This window comes from Neolamprologus brichardi, unplaced genomic scaffold, assembly GCF_056152115.1.
Source record: "Neolamprologus brichardi isolate AB-2024 unplaced genomic scaffold, ASM5615211v1 NODE_ptg000032l+_length_1147064_cov_1, whole genome shotgun sequence".
Taxonomy (NCBI): domain Eukaryota; kingdom Metazoa; phylum Chordata; class Actinopteri; order Cichliformes; family Cichlidae; genus Neolamprologus; species Neolamprologus brichardi.
The window spans coordinates 157,699-169,428 of NW_028270039.1; positions in this window are offsets into that span (position 1 = coordinate 157,699).

Below are 11,730 nucleotides of genomic sequence, written 5' to 3' on the forward strand. Positions count from 1 at the left end.
CACGACATTATTGCACAGGTGTCCAACTCCAGGCCTCGAGGGCCGGTGTCCTGCAGGTTTTAGATGTCCTTGATCCAACACAGCTGATTTGAATGGCTAAACGACCTCGTCAACATGTCATGAAGTTCTCCAGAGCCCTGCTAATGAACTGATCATTTGAATCAGGTGTGTTTAAACAGTGATATCTAAAACTTGCAGGACACTGGCCCTCAAGGCCTGGAGTTCGACACCCCTGATGTATGCCAACCAGAAAACGGAGCTTTTGCTGTCGAAACAGGTTTATGTTCATTCGGTTAGAAAAATGTCAGAAAATGAAGTTAAACTATAGTTAAAAGGACTTCTTCTCTTCCAACCAGATCAGAGAACACTGCTCTGTGAGACTTGAGTCTGACATGCCTGTGATAGCCCCGAGGCTGCAGTGCAGGGATGGCAACTCCAGGCCTCGAGGGCCGGTGACCTGCAGGTTTTAGATCTCACCCAGAGCTGGGTGAAATGGCCTAAAATCCATATCGTGGTATAATTTGAAGCATGTGCGGTAGCGATATATAGCGCAATATATTCTTTTCTTCTGTATAACATATTTTCGCACTATAAGGCGCATTTAAAATCCTTTAATTTTCTCAAAAATCGACAGTGTGCCTCATGTATGAATTCTGGTTGTGCTTACTGACCTTTTTAGTACGACTTTGCTAAGCTACGAAGCCGCACCGCTTCATGGACTGTTGGAGCATTACAGCTACTGTAGTCAGGAGCCTCACGGAGGAATCTGGGTCCTAAACTCTGTCGCTTCAGGTCCCAAAGTCAAACAAACACTGCAGCATCACTGAGAGTTAAAAACTGTCTAAATTCTTTCATCTTTAATAAAATGATCAGCATTGCTGCTTTACCAGGTGTAACAATTAAGTTTAACATCCAGGCATCCATGAAAACAGGATTTATTAAAAAAAAACATTTCCGCCTGTCCCGTTTGGTTCTTTTGCCATCAGAATTATTGTCTAAAGGCAAAGACTGTTGTCAAAGGCAAATAGACCAGTACGGCTGTATTGGTCTATTTGATTCACCTTTGCTTTTATTGTTTATTTTATTTTATTTTCTCTTGCTACACAGACATGACTGGGGGAAAGAAAAGGGAGAAAGAAAGGGAAGAAAAGCAGCGGGGAAGAGGGACGGTGATAAAGGGCAAAAAACAAAAACAAACAGACAAAAAAACCATATCAATCACCTGTTGAGAAAAAAGAAAGAGAAAACAAGCAAAAAGAAGAGAGCAATATAATAAACATCGTTATCGTGACTATAACAGTAAATACTAAATATTAAACATTATTGTGCAGCACGTAAGATCGACAGCACAGTGTGCTTTGAGGTAGGAGCCAAAAAGGGTGTAGTTTGTGTGTGTGATCACCCGTGTGTACACCTGTGAGCATGGACGCTTGTTTTTTAAAAGGTTCCTTCATGTAATGATCTGCTAGAGGGTGTGGGGGGGCCACAGCCCCGTCCTCCAGGGCATGAAGCAGGTATGGAGGAGATCAAGGCTCCAGACATCCAGAGGCCCCCAGAACACAAGAGACCAAGGAAGACCAACAGAGGGGCAGCTGAGCCACTGTCCCAGAAAGAGCTGAGGAGAGTCCCAGATGAGGGGTCACTCAGCAGCCACGGAGCAGAAGCCAGGGGGGGTTGCAGTGACGTGCCCATGAGCTCCGCCAGCAGCCAGATGTGCCAGAGTGACCGAGCCCCAGGCCGAGAGGCCGGGGGCACCCCACCCCCAAAGGGGCCCGAGCGAGCCCCAGGCTCCAGGCCCCGACAAGCAGCCACCAGGAGTGAGCCGGTGTGTACCTGGATGCCCAACCCCCGGACAAAAAGAACCACCAATACACCGATGTCTGAAGGCGTCTGCCACTGGCAGGGGGAGTGGTGGGGGAGATAGGCCTCCATACCTTGGAGGGCCTGAGATGTCCCCAGAGAGGTGGCGTCTGATACCCAACCTGACATACAGACACAGACATACAGGCACACACAGATACAAACATCCATTCCCACCCTCATGCTCTCATATGCAAATATGTAGAGACAGACATAAAGAGACGCTCTACACACAATCACACTCCCCAATTGTACTCTACAAACCGGGTCTAGGTACCCTTGCCCCTGGAGGGGGAAACTGCACCCAGACCCAGGTGGTGTTACCCTTTTCCCTGCGGTGGGGAGAAGCAGACCGCCCCGACTCCGCAGCAGCAGGGAGGCCCCACATTCCAGACCCCAGTCGGATGGCCAACTCCTCCTCCCGGCCCCCCCCCGCCCCAACAGGCTGCAGAGAACGGGGGTGTGAGAAGACTCCAAACCCCTCTCCGCCCGCTCATATGTAGTGTTGATGCATGTGTGTTCTAAGGTGCATTTAAAACCCAGGAGGACATGGAGCTACCTGCCAGAGAGCAGCAGGTAAGCGCATAGCCCCTCCTGATAGCCCTCAATGTCTACGTGTGTTTAAAATTGAGAGGTGGGCAACGACGCCAGGGGTGAGGTGTACACCCTGATGGTCTTTTGGAGTCCGTGTAGCGTGCCCACCCCCAAGGTCCTATATGTATGTGTTATGAGAGTGTGAGTAATGTGAATGTCTAAGTTGTGAGATAAAATTGAGGCACAGGCAGCCAGAAGAGGACAGAGGGGGGGGATGCCTCCCCTGCACCCTGGTGACACACCTTTACCCCAAGGCCCTGCATGTGTGGGTGATTGTGGCGGAACGGGAAGAGGGAGCAGCTGGAGATGGGGAGGGAAGGAAGGGAGGGGCAAGTGGCCCCTCCCTGGGGCCAGCTCCCCCGCTGACCCCAGTAGGCACCCCCATACTCTGCAACCCACCAGGGCAAGGGGGCCCAGGCCCATCCGGACCGGGGCCCAGTTCAGCAGCACCGCCCGGCCCCCCAGAGCCCGGGACAGTCCACCCGACCCCACCACAGAGAAAACTGCACCCACCCCATCATCCACTCATCTCCCAGACTACACAAGACAATAGACGCCCAGGCTGAGATCTTCCTCCACCTCTCCTGTATCTCCCCCTCCTGCAGAGAGAGTTCCTGAAGAGAGGAGACCTCCTGCAAGGTGTAACAACCTCCCCCACCAGTTGAAGAGCCCCCCAGGTGGCTCTATGCACTGGTGGCACCCTGCGCCAGGACTGAGCCCCCATACACCCACCCGCCCACACACCAACAAGGACCCAAGCCCCCGAGGCCCAGCCAGGGCCCCTGCCTGGAGACAGAGCACCCCCCACCCGCACTAGGTGATGGAGCTGATCAAAGGAGCCCAGAGCGATTGATCTGATGTGGTGGCAGAGGCTGTATCAAGACTAATGTAATCTAATAGATAATTTCTATATTGGTTAGAATTAAGATTGTTTTTATTTTTCCAGTTCATGAGGACTGTTTTCTTGGCGATGCAGTGAAAACCATATGGGCTGTATTCTTCTCTGTAGTGACATTATCTAAGCTGCCCAACAAACACACTAAAGGGGAAGTTGGACTGTTACATTTCAGACACTTTGATAAGTCCTCACATATCTCGCACCAAAACTTCTGAACTGGTGGACAGAACCAAAGAGCGTGGATATAATTGTCCGGTGAATTGGTTTGGCAGTGTGAGCAGTTGTTGGTAGACGTAAAGCCCATCTTGAACATCCGATGACCTGTATAGTGCACTCTATGTAGTATTTTGTATTGAATTAATTGAAGACTGGGATTTCTAATTAGATGAAAGGTTTTTAAGCAAATCTGAGACCAGAAGTTTTGGTCTAAGTTAACTGATAAATCCGCTTCCCATTTTGCAATAGGAGGTGATATTGATTCATCTGTTTTAGAAAGCATTCTGTATATTTTGGAAAGTAATTTGCGGGTTTTAAGAGTAAGAAATTGAACCACACTTGGTGGTGTTTGTAGTTGAACTTGACCCGGTTTAAATTTCTTTTTTATATATTTTTAGAATATCAACAAATTAAATCCATAATAAAAAAGAAATTTAAACCGGGTCAAGTTGAACTACAAACACCACCAAGTGTGGTTCAATTTTTTACTCTTAAAACCCCCAAATTACTATCCAAAATATACAGAATGCTTTCTAAAATAGATGAATCAATATCACTTCCTATTGCAAAATGGGAAGCGGATTTATCAGTTAACTTAGACCAAAACTTCTGGTCTCAGATTTGCTTAAAAACCTTTCATCTAATCAAAAATCCCAGTCTTCAATTAATTCAATACAAAATACTACATAGAGTGCACTATACAGGTCATCGGATGTTCAAGATGGGCTTTGCATCTACCAACAACTGCTCACACTGCCAAACCAATTCACCGGACAATTATATCCATGCTCTTTGGTTCTGTCCACCAGTTCAGAAGTTTTGGCGCGAGATATGTGAAGACTTATCAAAGTGTCTGAAATGTAACAGTCCAACTTCCCCCTTAGTGTGTTTGTTGGGCAGCTTAGATAATGTCACTTCAGAAAAGAATATAGCCCATATGGTTTTCACTGCCCTATGCATCGCCAAGAAAACAGTCCTCATGAACTGGAAAAATAAAAACAATCTTAATTCTAACCAATATAGAAATTATCTATTAGATTACATTAGTCTTGATACAGCCTCTGCCACCACATCAGATCAATCGCTCTGGGCTCCTCTGATCAGCTCCATCACCTAGTGGGGGTGGGGGGGTCATATTTTGGTCTCGCCTTCACTGTTGTGATTGGTGTGGGGGTAGGGTCAGGCTTAGGGCGTCGGGGGGTTCCTCGGGAGCATCTTCCTTGGGGGGCTCAACCCGGGGTAGCGGTCATGGCCAATTAGGGGCTCTGTTGGCTCTTGGGTGACGGTTTCCTCGTAGCTACGTGCAGCGGGGCTAGGGGAGGGTCTGTGCTGACGGACGGGGGTTACTGACCTGGTAGCCTGGCTGCCCCTGGGTGGGTCCGGGACGGGCGTGAGGTTCTGGGGGCGCTCCGGCTCTGGCATGGGGCCCTGGCCGGGCCTCGGGGGCCTGGGTCCTGGTTGGTGTGTTGCCGGGGTTGTGGGCCGGTGGGTATATGGGGGCCCGCCACTGGCGCGGGGTGCCGCCGGTACGCCGAGCCACCTGGGGGGCTCTTCAACTGGTGGGGGGGGGGGGGTTGTCACATCTTGCAGGGGCTTTCCTCTCTCAGGAACTCTCTCTGCAAGAGGGGGAGATACAGGAGAGGTGGAGGAAGATCTCAGCCTGGGCGTCTATTGTCTTATGTAGTCTGGAAGATGAGTGGATGATGGGGTGGGTGCAGTTTTCTCTGTGGTGGGGTTGGGTGGACTGCCCCGGGCTCTGTGGGGCCGGGCGGCGCCGCTGCGCTGGGCCCCGGTTCGGATGGGCCTGGGCCCCCCTTCCCTGGCGGGTCGCGGAGTATGGGGGTGCCTACTGGGGTCAGCGGGGGAGCTGGCCCCAGGGAGGGGTCAATTGCCCCTCCCTTCCTTCCCTCCCCATCTCCAGCTGCCTCCCTCTTCCCGCTCCACCACAACCACCCACACATGCAGGGCCTTGGAGTGGGGGTGTGTCACCAGGGTGCAGAGGGGGTAACCCCCCCCTCTGTCCCCTTCTGGCTGCCTCTGCCTCAATTTTATCCCGCAACTTAGACATTCACATTACTCACACTCTCATTACACATACATATAGGATCTTGGGGGTGGGCACGCTACACGGAATCTCAATTACCATCAGGATGTACACCTCACCCCTGGCGTCGTTGCCCACCTCTCAATTTTAAATACACGTAGACATTGAGGGCTAGCAGGAGGGACTATGCGCTTACCTGCTGCTCTCTGGCAGGTAGCTCCATGCCCTCCTGGGTTTTAAATGCACCTTAGAACACACATACATCAACACTACAATGAGCGGGTGGAGGGAGGTTAGGAGTCTTCTCTCACCCTCGTTCTCTGCGGTCTGCTGGAGCAGGGGGGCTAGGAGGAGGAGTTGGCCGTCCGACTGGGGTCCGGAATGTGGGGCCTCCCTGCTGCTGCGGAGTCGGGGCGGTCTGCTTCTCCCCACCGCAGGGAAAAAGGGTAACACAACCTGGGTCTGGGTGCAGTTCCCCCCCCCAGGGGCAAGGGTACCTAGACCCGGTTTGTAGAGTACGCTTGGGGAGTGTGATTGTGTGTACAGCGTCTCTTTATGTCTGTCTCCACGTTGGTTAAGTGTGGAGTAAGTGCATATGAGAGCATGAGGGTGGGAATGGATGTTTGTATCTGTGTGTGCCTGTATGTCTGTGTCCATATGTCAGGTTGGGTATCAGACGCCACCTCTCTGAGGACAGCTCAGGCCCTCCAGGGTTTGGAGGCCTATCTCCCCCCACCACTTCCCCTGCCGGGGGCGGACTCCCTCAGACATCGGTGCGTTGGTGGTTCTTTGTGTCCGGGGGTGGGTGTCCGGGTGCACACCGGCTCACTCCTTGGCGGCTGCTTATCGGGGCCTGGAGCCTGGGGCTCGCTTGGGCCACTTCGGAGGTGGGGTGCCCCCGGCCTCTCGGCCTGGGGCTCGGTCACTCAGGCACAGCTGGCTGCCGGCGGAGCTCACGGGCACGTCGCTGCAACCCCCCCTGGCTTCTGCTCCGTGGCTGCTGGGTGACCCCTCATCTGGGACTCTCCTCAGCTCTTTCTGGGACAGTGGCACGGCTGCCCCTCTGTTGGTCTTCCTTGGTCTCTTGTGTTCTGGGGGCCTCTGGATGTCTGGGGTTTTGATCTCCTCCATACCTGCTTCATGCCCTGGAGGACGGGGCAGTGGCCCCCCACACCCTCTAGCAGATCATTACATGAGGGAACCTTTTAAGAAAACAAGCGCGTCCATGCTCACAGGTGTACACACGGGTGATCACACACACAAACTACACCCTTTTTGGCTCCTACCTCAATGCACACTGTGCTGTCGATCTTACGTGCTGCACAATAATGTTTAATATTTAGTATTTACTGTCATATTTCCATATATCATTGTGATGTTGTTTATTGTATTACTCTCGTTTTCTTCTGCTTGTTTTCTTTTTTCTTTCTCAACAGGTGATCCAGGTGATCGATACATGTATTTTTTTTTCTTTTTTTTTTTTTTTTTTGCTTATTCTGTTTTTTGCCCTTCTCCCCCGTCCCTCTTCTCAACTGTTTTTCTTTCCCTCTTTCTTTCTCCCTTTTCTTTCCCCCAGTCAAGTCTGTCCCGTATTCAGCAAGTGAAAATAAAATAAAGAATAAAAGGTGAATCAAATGGACCATTACGGCAAAGCTGGGATGGTCAATTTGGTAAAGAAAATCCGTTGGGCATCTTTCTTCGCCTTTAGACAATAATTCTGATGGCAAAAGAGCCAAACGGGACAGGCAAAAAAAAAAAAAAAAAATTAAATTTATTTTTTACTATGGATTTAATTTGTTGATATTCTAAAAATCTTTTCTTGTTGATCCCATATTGTCTAACTAGTCTGTCAAATGGAATAAATTCTGTTCCTTCTAATATATGTTCTAAGTATTTGATTCCTTTACCACTCCAATCTGAAAAGTTTATCATATTATTGTTTTGTAATATGTCAGGGTTGTTCCAGATAGGTGTACATTTGCATGGGATTAATGAAGACTCCGTCAATTTTAGAAACTCCCACCATGGTGTCAGAGAAGAGCTGATGTTGACGCTTTTTAACCAGTTAATGAAAGAGGATCCAAAACCAAATTTGTGTAAAGTTGCAAATAGAAATTTCCAGTTAACTCTGTCAAACGCTTTTTCTGCATCTAGAGATAATATTATGGTTTCAATGTTTTTATTGTATGAGTAGTCTATTAAATTAAGTAATCTACGAGTGTTTGTTGATGAGTGCCTACCTTTTATGAAACCAGTTTGGTCAGGATGAAAAGAGAGGGGTTATTTTCTCCAGTCTCTTCGAGAGAGCTTTGCAGATTATTTTAAGGTCTACATTTATAAGGGATATTGGACGATAGCTTGAGGGATATACAGGCTCTTTGCCTGGTTTTAGCAGGAGATTAATGTTTGCAGAATTCATATTTGATGGAAGTCTGCCCTTTTCTTTGATTTCCAACAACGTTCTGTAGAAAACTGGTGCTAGAATCGTCCAGAATTCTTTGTAGAATTCTGCAGGAAAGCCGTCTGGACCTGGAGCCTTATTATTGGGCATACTTATCAGGGCTTCCTGGAGTTCACCTGGCGTCAGTGGAGAATCCAGTGCCTTTGCTTGAGTGTCTAATAATTTTGGAAGAGTTATGTTGTCCAAAAACTGATCAATTTCCTTTTTAGATGGTTTATTTGTGGTGAATACAACGTTTTATAGAAATCCCTGAAAATGTTGTTTATTTGTTTCGGGTCATATACTCTGTTCCCAGATGAATCTTGAACAGCACATATAGTTGCTTTTTCTTTATTTAATTTTAGCTGGTTTGCTAGAAATTGACCGGATTTATTACCATAATCATAATTTTGTAAGCGTAGTCTCTGTACTAAGAATTTTGTTTTTTTTTAATTATCTCATTTAATTCTAGTTTTGTTTTGCGTATTTTGTTCAATGTTTCCTGATCTTGGTGGGACACGTAGGCTTCTTCTAGTGATTTGATGGTTTTTTCAAATTCCTGAATATTTTTGTTTTCTTTTTTCTTTTTATGTGATGGTAAATGGTAAATGGACTGATTCTTATATAGCGCTTTTCTACTCTCACGGAGTACTCAAAGCGCTCTATACAACATGCCTCATTCACCCAATCAGCTTGTTATGGGATGAGAAAGAAATCATTTTAGCTCTCATCACAGCTTTCCCTGCTTCCCATAGAACAGAAGCTGATGTTCCAGGAGTGTCATTATAGTCTAAATATGAAGTCCACTCTTTTTTAAAAATATTTAATAAAGTCTTCATCTTTAAGCAGTGATGTATTAAATCTCCAGTTTTTACTTTGCGTAATGTTCTTCTTATGTATCAGTGTTAAAGATGCAGGGGCATGATCGCTGACAGCTATAGGGTGAATCTCAGTGTCTGAGATGTCACTCAGCAGTGAGCTGCTGACCAAAAAGTAATCCAGACGAGAGTAGGAGTGATGAACATGTGAGAAAAAGGTATATTCCTTACTGGTAGGGTGAAGGGAGCGCCATGCATCGCAAAGACCAAAGTCGCTCATATGCTATTATTACATTTAACAGAGTTAGAGGTTAGCAGGAAGTTAGCTCGCTAGCTTCCACCCAAACATGATATAGCATGTTCTGACTGAGAGATTTCTGAAACAAATTCAAACGTACAGCTCTGCTATCACTTCAACATGAATGAAGACAGAAAACTAAACAGCAGTGACATTTGCAGGGTTACTGAAGTTGGGCTAGCTGCTATATAATGATGTGCTATGTGATCGCTAGCGACACAGCTATGTTAGCATAACATAAACAGTGAAGCTGGAGGATGAACGCTAACTTTTTTCCACTCGATAAAAGTTAACGTGAAGGTTCCTGATGGTTAGAGACAAATGCAATCGCATGGCAGGATGCTGTAAACAGACCAAACTTCAGTCAGGAGAACAACTGAGATAATCCATCCACAATACGAGGTTAGTCATTCATATACTGCAACAACATGGGAACAGAGCAGCTGTGAGAGGATTCAGCATTAATGAATCAATGTTACGGAAGTGGAGGAAGCACAGTTTTTGTCTTTCTCCATATTCCACCGTACACCGTTTATACCGCCCACCCCTAATCTCACACTGGGTCAACACATCTGAATCACATGATGAGTTCATTACCAGGCCTTTGGAGAACTTCACGACATGTTGAGGAGGTCATGTAACCATTTGAATCAGCTGTGTTGGATCAAGGACACGTCTAAAACCTGCTGGACACCGGCCCTCGAGGCCTGGAGTTGCCCACCCCTGCTGCAGTGTCATTGAAATGCAACATTATTTGACCTCTGATCCTAGAAAACGTGCTAACATGAATGTGCAAAGCTGTGAAGCTTACTGCCAACATCAAGTTTTGATGGTCAAACCTGAGAAAACATTTACAGTCCAGAGATCTTTCTGGATTAATGTCCATATTGAAACATTTGGAAACCTCTAACATGACCTTTTCTGGGTATGCTGTTGCATTCAAGACATTAGCTAGTTGTGTTGTGACAGTGAAGCCTGCTGAGTAAAGGATATGGAATGTTTTTGTCCTTTTTAACATTCATTATAACTGATGTCACTGGCTCTTGCATTGCATAAAAGTATCCACTGTAGCTTTTTTGTGTATCCTGTGTGTCACACGTGTAAATCTGAAACAGTAAGAACTAAAATGTGTCCGCTCTGAACAAAAGTATGCTGAGAATGCAGTGCCACCACATTCTCCTCCAAACACATGACATGTGCAGAAACTATCAGCACTACAAAGTCGATTCCTGATCAATCACAGAAGAATAAATGCACCATTATATTATCTTTACTGGTTACATGCTATATACACGTGTCCTGGGCATGTTGTGACGTTTCAGCTGTTTGGCAAACAGGCAAAAAGCACAGAGCAGATCAAATGTGGACTCATTACCAACAGTCACAAAAAGCTAGAACTGATTTACAAGAAAAGACAGCTACATTGACCACATTTATCCTCTATATTATTAGTATACAGCATTCATATCATACCACATGAGCCTAATGGAACATTTCACAGCTCCTCTCTGCACACCTACACTTTGATCACTATCATGCAAATCTGTGAATCCCACACTGGTAATGGCACACACTAACAATGATACAGGCTACTATATAGCCCACTTTAATGCTTCTTTTAGGTGTCCAGTCACACGTTCCATTTATTGGCGATGCTGCATATTTTCCAATACACGACTTCTACTGTATATCATGGATGTGCTCGCATATCCAGTAATAACCACATAAAACTCTTGGTGTTTAGGCCTCTGTTAGACATTCCTAGCATATTTTGGTCATGCCATACTGGAGTCTGGGTCCTGGAGCAGATGTAGCCTTGGTGGAGAGCTTTATTACCATTGTTACACCTGACTGGGAAATTCTGAAAAGCGTGCTTCTAATGTAAGAGTTAAAGACGCAACACTGTTTCCAACTTGTAGTGACACTTAGTCTGGAAGGAAGTCACCACCGAGTCACCACATCCTCACAGCCGGGGGAGGGGGGGGTCCAATATCAGTCACTTTAATTTCACCTGGTGTTATATTTCCACTGTGTGCATTCAAATCGGACGTATGATAAATTCGAAATGCACAGGGGTCGTGCCATTTCCAAGAACCACTCGTCACCTTTTCTTTCTGCTCCTGTGTTTGTTTGAGCGTATAACTGTGAATGATGTACTTCAGTTTTCCTCCTGCGTGTGTGTAGTTTTGCCAAAGGTCCTCGTGTTGTGAGGCGTTCATGTAGCTACAGTTTTTTCGCGTCTATAGTGGAATTCTGATGCATAGCTTTTTGGGGGGGTTTCACACATCTTTACTAATAACTGCCCAAGTTTTTCAGAGGTGTCAGTTTAGTCTGACTCCTGTAGCAGTTATTTCAGCGTACCGTATTCTAATTCTGATTTAACTTGAGGTCTTTTGGATAATACCAAACCCAGACTAGTACTTTGACTCCCAGTTAAGTAGACATCCTGAACAATCCTCTAGATTTGTTCTATATTCAAGTACAACAGCATAGTTTACGTAGGCTCCGATGAGGTTGGGCTCTGCTTAACATGAAATATGTAACCCTTGACACACTTTTGTA